Source organism: Mustela nigripes, chromosome 8 (assembly GCF_022355385.1).
Source record: "Mustela nigripes isolate SB6536 chromosome 8, MUSNIG.SB6536, whole genome shotgun sequence".
Taxonomy (NCBI): Eukaryota; Metazoa; Chordata; class Mammalia; order Carnivora; family Mustelidae; genus Mustela; species Mustela nigripes.
This window is the reverse complement of record NC_081564.1, coordinates 15,963,731-15,977,238: the sequence shown is the minus strand read 5'-3', so window position 1 is coordinate 15,977,238 and position 13,508 is coordinate 15,963,731. Positions and strand designations below refer to the sequence as shown.

The following is a 13,508-nucleotide window of genomic DNA, read 5'->3' as shown; positions in this document are numbered from 1 at the left end:
CTCCACATCTGGTACTCTGTCACATCAGACAGACTGGCTCATCCTTGGGTGCTGGGATTTTATACTTTCTAGGAGTGAATGGAGTGTGTTCTATGCTCACTAATTGGCACATAATGTTTGTGGAATGAATGCAGAATAAATGAATGGATATAGCACCAAAATGCCTAGACTTAGAGCGGCACACAGACAATACCTGGTGTAGTTCTGACTGGCAGCAGAGGGGGGACAACTCATCATAGGTACTACGGGATTCTCTGGGAAAGGGAGAAAGTAGAGACTCAACCTCATTCTTTGTTGATGAGAACCATCTGATCAGATTTACAAAGCCCAAGAATAGCTCATTTCCAAGGTCTTCTGGGAGTTCAGATGGCACTAAAGTAAACCCACTATGACTCCACCAAGTAGAAACTCCAGAGAAGTTTCCCAAATCATCTTCATAATTTTTGCCATACCTGCATCCTACCTCCTACTACTATTTATTCAATATTTTTCTTTAATTAAAGTCCCCCTTTATTTTTTGTTTTATTTTTAAAAATTTAAAAATGCTATTTATTTATTTATTTACTTATTTATTTGACACAGAGAGAGAGAGAGTGCACAAGCAGGGGGAGTGGCAGGCAGAGGGAGAGGGAGAAGCAGGCTCCCTGCAGAGAAAGGAGCCCAGTGGATGCAGGGCTCCATCCCAGAATCCTGGGATCATGACCTGAGCTAAAGGCAGATGCTTAACTGACTGAGCCACCCAGGGGCCCCGAAAATAAGTGTATTTTTAAAAGGCAAATGTAGGGGCCCCTGAGTGGCTCACGTCATGATCCCAGAGTCCTGGGATAGAGCCCTGCATCGGGCTCTCTGTTCACCAGGAAGCCTGCTTCTTCTTCTCCCACTCCCCCTGTTTGTGTTCCCTCTCTCTCTATCAAATAAATAAATAAAATCCTAAAAAATAAAAAAATAGGGTGCCTGGGTAGCTCAGTTGGTTAAGAGACTGCCTTCAGCTCAGGTCATGATCCTGGAGTCCCAGGATGGAGTCCCACATCGTTCTCCCTGCTCGGCAGGGAGTCTGCTTCTCCCACTGTCCTCTCTTCTCTCATGCTTTCTCTCTTTATCTCTCTCTCTCAAATAAATAAATAAAATATTTAAAAAAATGAATTTTTTAAAAAAGACAAAATATATATATATAATATATGTTTTTAAAAGATTTTATTTATTTGATAGAGATCACAAGTAGGCAGAGAGGCAGGCAGAGAGAGAGAGAGGAGGAAGCGGGCTCCCTGCAGAGCAGAGAGCCTGATGTGGGGCTCAATCCCAGGATCCTGGGATCATGACCTGAGCCGAAGGCAGAGGCTTTAACCCACTGAACCACCCAGGCGCCCAGTTCCTGATTTTAAATGGAAATAATACCTTCATTATAAGGTGGTGGGAAGGGTTACATTAAATAATGCATCTAAAGACCTAACCAAGGTCCCCCAAAATGGTGACTATTGCTGTTATGTATTGAGAACTTACTATATGCCAGGCATTTGGGACACACTGTCTCATTGACTTCTCACAACTCTAAGGGGTGGATATCAAGAACTGCCAATCTCTTCATTTCACAGAAAAGGAAAATAAGGTTCAATGAAGTGAAGTCCCTTGCCTAAAGTCACACTGCTCAGAAATGACAGAGCTGGGTCTGACTCTGCAGTCACATGCAATAGGCGGAACCTCTGAGCTGTCCACCTCCCCAGACAGAGAGAGATGATGCATGTTCCTGGAGACTGTAGGTATCCCTGGCTCCTGGCAGAAGCCTGCTACATATATGTTGGATGGATGGATGGATGGATGGGTGGGTGGAAAGAAGGAAGGAAGGATGGAAGGATGGATATTTCAAACTAATTCAACATTGCTTCCTCTCACACTTGACCCTAGACTGGCTCTTGACTCTCTTGATCTTCCCTAGAGAAACTACCTTGTATTTTAGCCACCACACTTTCCCAGGGCCTTCAGAAAGCCCTTTGGGAATGTCCATATGCAGGCTCGAGGGCTCACAGCTCTACCCTCCAACAAACAGGCTAGAGAAGACCACCTTCTCCATCTCCACTCGCCACTGGTCCAGGATTATACTGTTCCCAGCCATGTCCAGCAATCACTTTTCAAGGTTTTCTGGGACCTCAAGCCCTTTCTTGGACCAGTTCTGTCATCAACCTAGCAGCCCTAGCCCTCCCTTACCTGAAAGGACATGTGAGATGATGTGACCCTGCAGCTCCCAGAATTGATTCAAGGACTCTTGCCCAGAAAGGATGGGCTCCATGGGAGAGTGCATAATGCCTATGTCTGAATCCAGAAGCTTCCTCATGGAGAAGGGCTGGCACTTGCCTGGGGCTGGCAGGGCGACTGAGGTTTAGAGCCAAGCACTGTGCTGCAGTGCAGGGAGAGTGAGGACAGATAGGCTGGGACAACTCAGGGAAGAAAAATCTCCTCTCTGGCCAATAGCCAAGTCTTGCCCGAGTGGACAGACCCCTCTGAAGCCTCACTGCTCAGCCTCCTGTCCATAGGGGGCAGCAGATGAATTCAGACACATCCAGAGAGGCCTAATCAGCCCCCCAACAGCTTCCAATGAGTGGTCAGAGCCACCCAGAGCAGAGGCTAAAAGCACAGACTCTGAGGCCATGGAGGCTCAGGTATGCATCCTGACTCTTCCCCACCTAAGATGTGGGGTCCACCTCTCTGAGCCTCAGTTTTCTTATTTGTAAAATGGGGACTGCCATAGTCCTTGTTTCTCAGGGACAATTTGGAGATTGAGATGGTGCGTGTAAAGTATATAGTGCAAGACTTGGCACGTGGCAAAAGTCAACGATGCCAGCTTCCAATTATTATTAATATTACCCTAAACCAGGATTTTTCCACCTTGGCACTAACATTTTGGACCAGAAAGTTTTTTGCTAGGAGGGAAACCATCCTGTGCTTTGGAGGATGTTCTCAGCATCCACACCCTCTACCTACTAGACGCCAATCGCATTTCATGCCCACGTATCAACCAACAATGTCTGCAGACAGCACCAAATGTCCCCTGGAGGGTGAAATGGCCCCAGTTGAGAATGACTGCTGTAAACAATCAAGACTTGAGTCCAAATGTCATGAGTCCCAAACTCACAGCCCCAGTGAACGACCACAAGGCAGGCAGGCGTACTACAGATGAAGGGATGGGATGTCCTGCAATTATAGAACAGGTTCCCCCCAGTGTGTGCTAAGAATCTGGACTTGCACTTGCTCTGGGAGCTAACAGCCCCCGTTTGACTCACTAGTGATCTCAGTGTCACTCTTTAATTATATGCACAAATGGCCCCCAGTTAAATCTCGATTATTCTAGGGCCCAAAGGGACGAGTCATGGGTATCTGATTTCTGGCATCTGCATTCTTTTTCACTGACGGGGAGAAAACTTGACTCTCCAGAACTCAAGAGTTCATTCAGAAATTTACTCATGACTGCTGAGAGATTTAAAAAAGAAAGATTTTATTTATTTGACAGAGATCACAAGTAGGCAGAGAGGCAGGCAGAGAGAGAGAGAGGAGGAAGCAGGTTCCCTGCTAAGCAGAGAGCCCGATGCAGGGCTCTATCCCAGGACCCTGAGATCGTGACCTGAGCTGAAGGCAGAGGCCTAACCCACTAAGCCACCCAGGTGTCCTGATTTTTTTTTTTTTTTTTAAGATTTTAGGGACTTTTGGGAGATTTTTGAGAGAAAACTAGGTGTCAGTCAGTGTGCTGGGTGCGGAGGATTGTGATATTGTGACTTTAATGAGAAATATATATTTGATCTTCATTCAGGTTCCTGGCTCAGAGTTCCCAAAACCTTGGAGTTTTCTGAGCAGTTAAGAGAAATGGCAGCATGTTTTTTTCTTATATTTTAGTATTTTATTTATTTATTTGACAGAGCGCGCGCACACACAAGCAGGGGGAGCAGCAGGCAGAGGAGTAGGAAGAAGCAGGCTCCCCACTGAAGCCCCAGGCAGGACTTGGACCTAGGACCCTGGGATCATGACCTGAACCAAAGGCAACCGCTTAACCAACTGAGCCACCAAGGTGCCTTCCGGCCCTTCCCCCCCATCTTTTTAAACACATCTCAGCTATTATCATTTTATTTGTAAATAGTTTGTGTCTCTATGGTGCATCTTTTGTCATAATATTTGGTCTCTAGTTTCAGTTCCTGAATCAGGTGAAATGGGTGAATTGGAGGTCTTGTTATCATAACAAGTCTTTCTCTACTATGTTTATGTTAATGTTAATAAGGTTTATGTTAATGAAGTGACTTTTGGAAAGTACCCAGGGAAGGAGCTGATTGCTAGTGGAACCAACCATTAGAAGGTTGGAACTTTCAGCCCCACCCTTGACCTCCAAGTTGGGGGGTGAGGGGCTGGAGGTTGAGTTCAATAACTAACAACTAATGCCAATGACTTAGTCAGTCATCCCTATGTTTTGAGGCCTCCATAAAGACCCAAAAGGACAAGGTTTGGAAAGCTTCTGGGTTGGTGAACATGTAGAGATGCAGGGAGAGTGGCATGCGGGGAGCTCTGAGCTCTCTTTCCATACTTTGTCTTACACGTATCTTCCTGAGTTCTATCCCTTCATAATAAACTGGTGATCCAGTAAATAAAGTGTTTCTCTGAGTTCTGTGAGTTCTATCAAATTAATCAAACCCAAGGAGAGGGTCATGGAAACCTCTGATTTATAGCCAGTTGGTCAGAAGTATATGTAACACACACACACACACACACACACAGCAGCAGCAGCAGCAGCAGCAGCAGCAGTCGTACAGGCAACAACCTGGGCTTGTGACTAGTTTCTGCAGTGGAATGGGTGGAGCAGTCTTGCAGGACTGGGCCCTTAACCTGTGGGATTCTAATACTATCTCCAGGCAGAGAGTGTCAGAATTGAGGTGAATTGTAGGAAACCCAGGTGGTGTCCAGACAATGCTTGTTGGTGTGAGGGAAACCCCCTGCCCCATATAGAGTAAATGATGACCAAAACCCTACTAGGAATGTCTAAGAGGGTTGCCTGGATGGCTCAGTTGGTTAAGCATCCCTTGATTTCGCTCAGGTCATGATATCAGGGTCATGAGATGGAGCCCCCGCATCCTCTTCCACACTGGGCGTGGGGCCTGCTGGGATTCTCCCTCTCTCTCCGCTGCTCCCCTCACTCACACACACGCATACGGTTTCTCTCTCTCCCTAATAAAAAAAATCTTTTAAAGGAATGTACAAAAGAACAAAATGGGCAACGTCCCATCTTCACGGAACCTACATTCTAATAGGAGAATAAAGACAAATAAGCAAAAATATGTCATGCCCTGGGGCTCCTGGGTGGCTCAGTGGGTTAAAGCCTCTGCCTTCAGCTCAGGTCATGATCTCAGGATCCTGGGATTGAGCCCCACATTGGGCTCTCTGCTCAGCAGGGAGTCTGCATCCCCCTTTCTCTCTGCTTGTCTCTCTGCCTCCTTGTGATCTCTGTCTGTCAAATAAATAAATAAAATCTTTTAAAAAAAATGTCATGCCCTGATAAGTGAAATGAGTAAAAATAAAGTAGAACAAGAGAACCAAAGGTGATAGGATGAGGAGTCTTGATTTTAATAGAGGTTTCTGGGAAGGACTCTTCAAGAAGGCGCCATTTGAGCCAAGATTTGATGACCGGGTGGAGGATGGAGTGTGGAGAAGTCTGTGGAGGCAGAGAGGCCAGGCAGAGGTAGGAATAGAGCTGGCTGGATTTTAGATATATTCTGAGGGCAGAGCTGGCAGATTTGATTAATTGAATGCAAGGTGTGAGGGTATAGAGTCAAACATGACTCCGAAACTTGCGTCCTGAACAATGAGAAGAATAGATTGGGTTGGGGAAGGCTGACCAAAACAGAAACAAAAAGTTGCTTTGGCCACGTTAAGTTTAAGATGCTTATTCCAGGGCGCCTGGGTGGCAGTGGGTTAAAGCCTCTCTGGTCATGGTCCCAGAGTCATGGGATCGAGCCCTGCATCGGGCTCTCTGCTCGGCGGGGAGCCTGCTTCCTCTTCTCTCTCTCTGCCTGCCTCTCTGCCTACTTGTGATCTCTGTCTGTCAAATAAATAAATAAAAATCTAAAAAAAAAAAAAAGAAAAAGAAAGATGCTTATTTCAAGTGGAGGTGTCAAATAAGTAGTTAGATATATGAGTTCTGGGAAGAGGTCCAGACCAGTGCTATAATTTGGGGAGTCATCAGTTTATAAGTGACATTTAAAGCTATGAGACTGAATGAGGTCATCATAGAGGGAGGAGTGCGTGAAGATGGAAGAAGTAATGCTTATTCAGCTAACAACATTCTCCGAGCTTTTAACATGGGCCAGGCCCCAAGGTAGCTGCTAGGTACTGAGATGTATATCCTTAGGCACCTGCCCAAGAGACGCTCCATTACTTATTTAATTTTTCCTGTCTAAATGCTTTGGCTACTTAGAGGATAAACATCGGGAGTTCCTGCCATGCCTCTTAGTCACTTATTTTTTTCCAACAGATACTTACTGAGCACCTACTTGTACAAGGCCCCTGTTTAGGCACTGGGGTCATGAAAGGAAATAAGTCAGATAAGGCTTCATACTAATGGTATTTACATTTTGTATGTGGAAGAGGTGGGCATTGAAAAGATGCATACGTTGATGTGATTACAGTTGTGACAAATGCAATGACAGAGAATGTAGGGTAATAGGAGAGCTGTTAATGAGGCCTGTGCCCTAGTCTGGGAGGCAGGAAGGCTCTCCTGCGAAGTCACATTTGAGTAGCAATCTAAAGGAAGCTGTACTTGCAGAAGGGGACATGCAGAAATTTCTCGGGTGAAAGGAATAGCACAGGTCAAAGATCTGAAGGCTCGAAGGAGGCTGACAACTGAGGAAGGCCAACTTGGCTACATAGAAGTGATCTGGGGGAACTGGAGAGATGAAGCTGGGGGTGCAGGATTGGGCAACAGCCAGACCTTCAGGGCCTTGTGAGCCTAGCTAAGACCACATCACTGGCCCCAAAAGGCTATAGGTTGCATTTCATGTGATCATAGGGTCACTAAGAAGGGTAGATCAGGGGAGGGAGCCAATGTGGTAGCCAAGTCATCACAGAAGAAGTATTTGACTGTTGCCCCTTTGCCTCAGTCTCTTGCTTGACCCATTTTAGGCATCTGTTTGCAGAGCCCCAGTTCTCTCCAGGGCAGGAGGGATGTCCTCTCTCAGAGGAGTAGAACCCCTGGTGCCCCCAAACTTGGCATCTGGGGATCTCAAAGCCAGAGTTTAAGGCCGCATATAAAAGTCTTCTTCTTCTTCTAGGAGCCACTCTAGAGATACTACAGAAAGTCCCTGGCTTAGGATGGTTAGACTTAAGATTTTTTGACTTTACAACGGTGCAAAAGTGATACACAAACCATACTTTGAATTTTTATTTTGGATCTTTTCCTAGGCTGGCGATGTGCGGTACTCTACGCTCTCGCCCACAGCTTCCCGCCAGCCATGCAGTCGCAAGGGTAGAAGACAGATACACTTACAGCCATTCTGCTTCTCACTTTCAGTACAGTGTTCAATAAATTACATGAGCTAGTCAACATTTTATTATAAAATATGGTTTGTGTTGGATGATTTTGATCATCTATAAGCTAATGTAACTGTTCTGAGTACTTTTAAGGTGGGCCAGGCTAAGCTATGCTTTTCAGTAAGTTAGGTATACTAAATGCATTTCCGACAGGATATTTTCAACTTATGATGGGTTTATTGGAATAAACCCATTGAAAGCTGGAGATCTGTATTTCATTAAGCACAAGTGCCAGGTTGTTCTGGCCAGAGCCTCTGTGACTCTCTTCTCTATGATTATTTTCTATCTGAGCTCACATAAATTAGATTCCTGGATTTATGGGCCCTTTACCATTGGGCTATAAAGTAAAATAATTAATTAGTGCAGCCAATTGCAACTGTTCTGTCTCGATGTCACAGCCATCACAGGTGTGAAATATTTAGAGAACCAGTTTTCTTTCCTGACATCCATTTTTTATTAAAGATTATAAAAATAATAAATGTGCAAAGTAAAAGATGCAGGACACAAATAATTAAATTGTAATGATTAACTGTATAAAGAGGAACACTCTTAATATTTTGCCCTAAAAATCACTTTTTCAGGGCGCCTGGGTGGCTCAGTGGGTTAAGCCGCTGCCTTCGGCTCAGGTCATGATTCCAGGGTCCTAGGATCCAGCCCTGCATCCGGCTCTCTGCTCAGCAGGGAGCCTGCTTCCTCCTCTCTCTCTCTGCCTGCCTCTCTGCCTACTTGTAACCTCTGTCTGTCAAATAAATAAATAAATCTTTTTTAAAAATCATTTTTTCAATATATATATATACATATGTATTGTAGGTAGGTAGGATACCTACCACACTGTAAATATCATTTTTTAAAAAAAGATTTTATTTATTTATTTAAGAGAGAGAAGGACAGCATGAGCAGGGTAGAGGGTGTGGCAGGAGAGTGAGAAGCAGACTCCCAGCTGAGCAGGGAGCCCAATATGGGCTTGATCCCAGGACCCCAGGATCTTGACCTGAGCCAAAGGCAGACAGACACTTACCTGCCTGAGCCATCCAGGTGCCCCTGTAAATATCATTTTTGTTATATGCTTTTCCACATCCTTAAAAGCCTTCTACAACATTATTTTTCTTAAAAAAAAAAAAAGATTCTATTTATTTATCTGAGAGAGAGATCAAGAGAGAGAGAGAGCATAGGCGGGGAGAGAGGCAGAGGCAGAGGGAGAAGCAGACTCCCTGCTGAGCAGGGAGCCCAACTCTGGGCTCGATTCCAGGACCTGGGGATCACGACCTGAGCTGAAGGCAGATGCTTCACCAACTGAGACACCCAGGTACCCCAGCATAATCTTTCAATAGCTTCTTAATAGTCCATCCATAACTATTTCCATCCATCACTTTTTGAAACAATCCCTTATTATTGGACACTTGGGTTGTTTCCAGTTTTTCAGTATTGTAACAACACTTTGTTCTGATGAACATCCTTCAAAGTTAAAAATAATCTTTGTTTTATTCTACTTTCAGAAGTAATAGGTACTCATTGTATAAAAGTCAAACACTGCAGCAATTTAGAATCTGGAAAAGAACGTTCCCGGTAATCTCACAACTCAAAGATAACAACTGTTAAAATTAGATTTTTTAAAAATGCGTAGAATAGTCTTTCTTCTTTCTTTTTACCAAAACAGGATGATTCTGAGTTTTCCATGTCACGACATATACATCTGCTTCATTCTTTTGATAATCTTCCTGACATCCCCGCTACCTTCGCTATCTGCCCACACACATCTGTAAGCACACACTGCCTCCCCTCCACGTCCCAGGCATGAACCACAAGTGCTCCTATCTAAGGCCATCTTCTTGGCCCTGAGTCCATCTCCTCTTGCTTCTCTGATAGCCAGTGTGTCAAATCCTGCATCATTAATTTCCCGCATCTCCTGGATTATTCCCATCAGTGTACAAACATCCTGCAACACTCTCCACCTTCAACAAATGCCTTCCTTACCTCTACATTCTCCTCTAGTTACCAACCCATTCAGCTCTCCTCCAAAGAGCTGTCTATGCAGTTAGCACCCCCTCATCTGTGGATAGCCCCCCCCATCATACGTTCCAAGACGCCCTGGGGATGCCTGAACCCACAGATACACAGAATTCTCCGTATACATGTTTTTCCTGTACAGACATACCTGTGATAACATTTAATTTATGAATCAGGCACAGTAAGAAATGGACAACAATAGCTATACTAACAATTAATAATTAACCATTAGTAATAACTAACAATAAAATGGAACAAGTATAAGTGTAGAACAATTATAGAACTGTCAGAGAAGTTGTGTGAATATGATCTCTCTCTCCCAAAATATCTCATTGTGCTGACCTTCCCCTTCTTGTGATGCTCTGAGATGATAAAATGCCTGTACGATGAGACGAAGCAAGGTGAATGGCAGGCATTGTGACATAGCATTAGGGCTACTCTTGACTTTCTGAGGATAGTCAGGAGGATGCTCTGCTTCCAGACTGAAGCTGGAACCGGGGGAAGTGAAACCATGGACAAGGGCGGGAGTGGGGGTGGGGGGAGGGGAACTATCTCAATGTCTCTGATTCAGAACCATGAGAAACGAATTTTTGGTTGTTTAAAAGCCGCCCAGGGGGCGCCAGGGTGGCTCAGTGGGTTAAAGCCTCTACCTTCCGCTCAGGTCATATCTCAGGGTCCTGGGATAGAGTCCTGCATGGGGCGGGGGGGGGGGGGGGGGGGGGGGGGGGTGGTCTCTGCTCAGCGGGGAGCCTGCTTTCCTTCCTCTCTCTCTGCCTACTTGTGATCTCTGTTGAATAAATAAACAAAATCTTTTTTTTTTTTAAGATTTATTTATTTATTTGACAGAGAGAGAGATCACAAGTAGGCAGAGAGGCAGGCAGAGAGAGAGAGGAAGGGAAGCAGGCTCCCTGCTGAGCAGAGAGCCCGATGTGGGACTCGATCCCAGGACCCTGAGGATCATGACCCAAGCTGAAGGCAGCGGCTTAACCCACTGAGCCACCCAGGCGCCCCAATAAACAAAATCTTAAAAAAAAAAAAAAAAAAAAGCCACCCAGTCAGTGGTATTTTGTTACAGCAGCCAGAACAGACTGAGACACAGCCCATTGCCAATTGTCTCCTCCATTCACTGCACCAAAACAGCTTATCAAGGTGACCAGTGACTGCCACATGCTAAATCCAGTGACCAGTTCTCAGCACTTCCATGGATGAACTCATCACAATTCACTTTCTTCTCTTCTGAAACTCATTCTTTGCTTGGGTTCCAGGATCCCTGAGACTCTCAGAGCTCTCCTCTCTCCCTGGTTGCTCCTTCTCGGCTTCAGCTGCGTGTCCACATTTTCTCCCTGACCTCTGAAGAAGGGAGTGTCCCAGGCCTCACTCTTTGGGCCACTTCTCATAGTCTCTATTTTCACGGCTCTAAACACCACCTCTATGCCCAGGACTCCTATTTTAGTCCACTGGGGCTGCTATAATAGAATGCCATAGACTGAGGGGCTTAGAAACAACCAAAATTCATTTCCATGGTTTTGGAGGCTGGAAATCCAAGATCAGGGTGCTGACCTGGTTGGGTTCTGGTGAGAGCCCTCTTCCTGCGTTACAGCCAGCTGTCTTCTTCCTGTGTCCTCACATGCTAGAAGGAGCAAGGGACTTTCTGAGGTCTCTTTTATTATAAGGGCCCTAGTCCTATTCTTAAAAGTTCTATCCTTACGGCCGAATACTTCCCCAAAGCCCTACCTCCCCATCCTATCACACATATGTTGCAACATATGAATTTTGGGGGTGCATAAACATTCAGTCTGCAGGAAGCCCCAAATTTGTAGTCAGCCAGGAAAAAACTGGGTATACTGGGAATCCCATTTGTGGCCCTTGGCTAAAGTAGGGATGAGTCTTGCAGGACTGAGCCTTTAACCCATGGGGTTCAGTATGAACTCTGGGTAGTGTCAGAATTAAATTGAATTGGGGTGTTTGGGTGGGTTAGTTGCATAAGTGTCTGACTTTGGCTCAGGTCATTATCTCAGGGCCCTGGGATTGGGCTCTGCACTCAGCAGGGAGTCTGCTTGTCCCTCTCCCCCTCTCATTGTCCCCCTGACCCGGCTCATGCTCTCTCTCTCCCTCTCAAATAAAGAAATAAAAACTTTTTTAAAAAAGATTTTATTTATTTATTTGACAGACAGAGATCACAAGTAGGCAGAGAGGCAGGCAGAGAGAGAGGATGGGAAGCAGGTTTCCTGCCAAGCAGAGAGTTCCATGCGGGACTCAATCCCAGGACCCTGGGGTCATGACCTGAGCTGAAGGCAGAGGCTTTAACCCACTGAGCCACCCAGGCACTCCAAGAAATAAAATATTAAAAAAGAAAGAAAGAAAGAAAGAAAGAAAATTGAATTATTGAACACAGAGTTGGTGTTGGAGAATTGGAGAACTGAGATGGAAAAATGACACATTAAATGTCCAAAAAACAAAAACCAAAAAACACCAGAGGTAGTCACTGGGTATTAGGACAGTGCTGGATACACAGACTTCAATAGATATAAAAATTATAAGCCACAAACAGAAGAAAAGGAAAGATGTGAATAAATGGAAAGTAACATCAAGGTTCTGGATGGGAAAGCCAAATATAGCAAGAATGAAAAAATTTTCCACATGTAAATTTATAGATTTAACACCATTCTAATTAAGATACTAACAAGATATTGTACAGAACTTGACAGAAAGATGTTAGATTATGCTTAGATAAATTATGGGGTGCCTCGGTGGCTCAGTTGGCTAAGCATCCCACTCTTGATTTCAGCTCAGGTCATGATCTCAGGTTTGTGAGGCTGAGCCCCAGGTCGGGCTTTGCGTGGGGCATGGAGCCTGCTTAAGATTCTCTCTCTTCTGGGTTGCCTAAGTGGCTCAGTTTGTTAGGCATCTGACTCATGACTTTTGCTCAGGTTACCATCAGGCTCCCAGCATGGAGCTCTGCGTTCATTGGGCAGTCTGTTTAATACTCTTTCTTTCCCTCTCTCTGCCCCCCTCCCCACAAAAAAGTCTGCAAATAATCAACACAACTAAGCCTTTCAGAGGTACAAATTAGGAGGAAAGTTCTAGACTGGGCTCATACAGTTCTTGCTACCACTGAATACCAAAACTCACCAAGTCAGGGATCTGGCGGCCACGGAGAGTTTCGTCAAGCAAAAGACTGGGGAGGCAGAGGTGGAGAAATCAATGTTCCAAGAAGGAGCAGCCCCTGTGAGGATCAAGCACAGGCTTTCAGACACAGAGAAGCTGGCTGAGGAGTAGTGAGAGATGAGGAGAATCTGGGGGAGGCACATGATGAAGAGCCAAGATAAGGGTGTGGAGATGGGGCTCTCTCCAGGAGGCACTTTGTCTCTCCTCCACTGCTGAGTCCCTAGTTTTTAGCCCAGAGCACCCAACAGATGTTCTGTATCTTGGAGATCTTTTCGTACCTGTGAATATGGACTTGGTTTTTGTCACATCTGCGTAGTGTTCAGGCCTCTACATTTTCCCTGTGACAGGTCCCCACCAGATGGACCTGGAGGTTGCTTCCAGTTATTATTAGGGAATCACAGTCATTATTAATAAACATCCTAGCTTTTCCAATACAGCTCCTTCTGTGGCCCTTCTTCCCAAGGGCCAGGAGGGATCTTTGGATTTTTATTTGGTCCAGTTTTGCTCTCCTGGTTCCCAAACAAGCACCCTTTTTCTATTCATAGTCCCCTTAGAGACTGTGAGACTATAATCCCCTCAGGCCTTCCCCTCCCCCCAGCCTACTCCCCTTTACAATCATCCTACTCAGGGATGATACACAGTAAACATTTGTATGGTAAAGGCAACTCACGCTGATTTCTACTGAGCCCCTGAAATACTCAGGTCTTACATGTATATACCCTAACCCACCTGGGCTCTGATTTACATTAGGGCTTCTCACTATAAGTCACCTGTGG

At 45.2% G+C, this 13,508-nt stretch overlaps 1 protein-coding gene across 1 annotated transcript in view; it reads right to left on the bottom strand.

Annotated features, from left to right (window-relative positions):
* Nucleotides 1–13,508, bottom strand: part of DYNLL1 (dynein light chain LC8-type 1) — a 32,337-nt gene that overhangs the window by 7,067 nt on the left and 11,762 nt on the right. The window contains exon 2 of the mRNA XM_059408584.1: nucleotides 12,697–12,790. The gene's annotated coding sequence lies outside the window, so the exon portion shown is untranslated. The remainder of the gene's footprint in view (nucleotides 1–12,696; nucleotides 12,791–13,508) is intronic.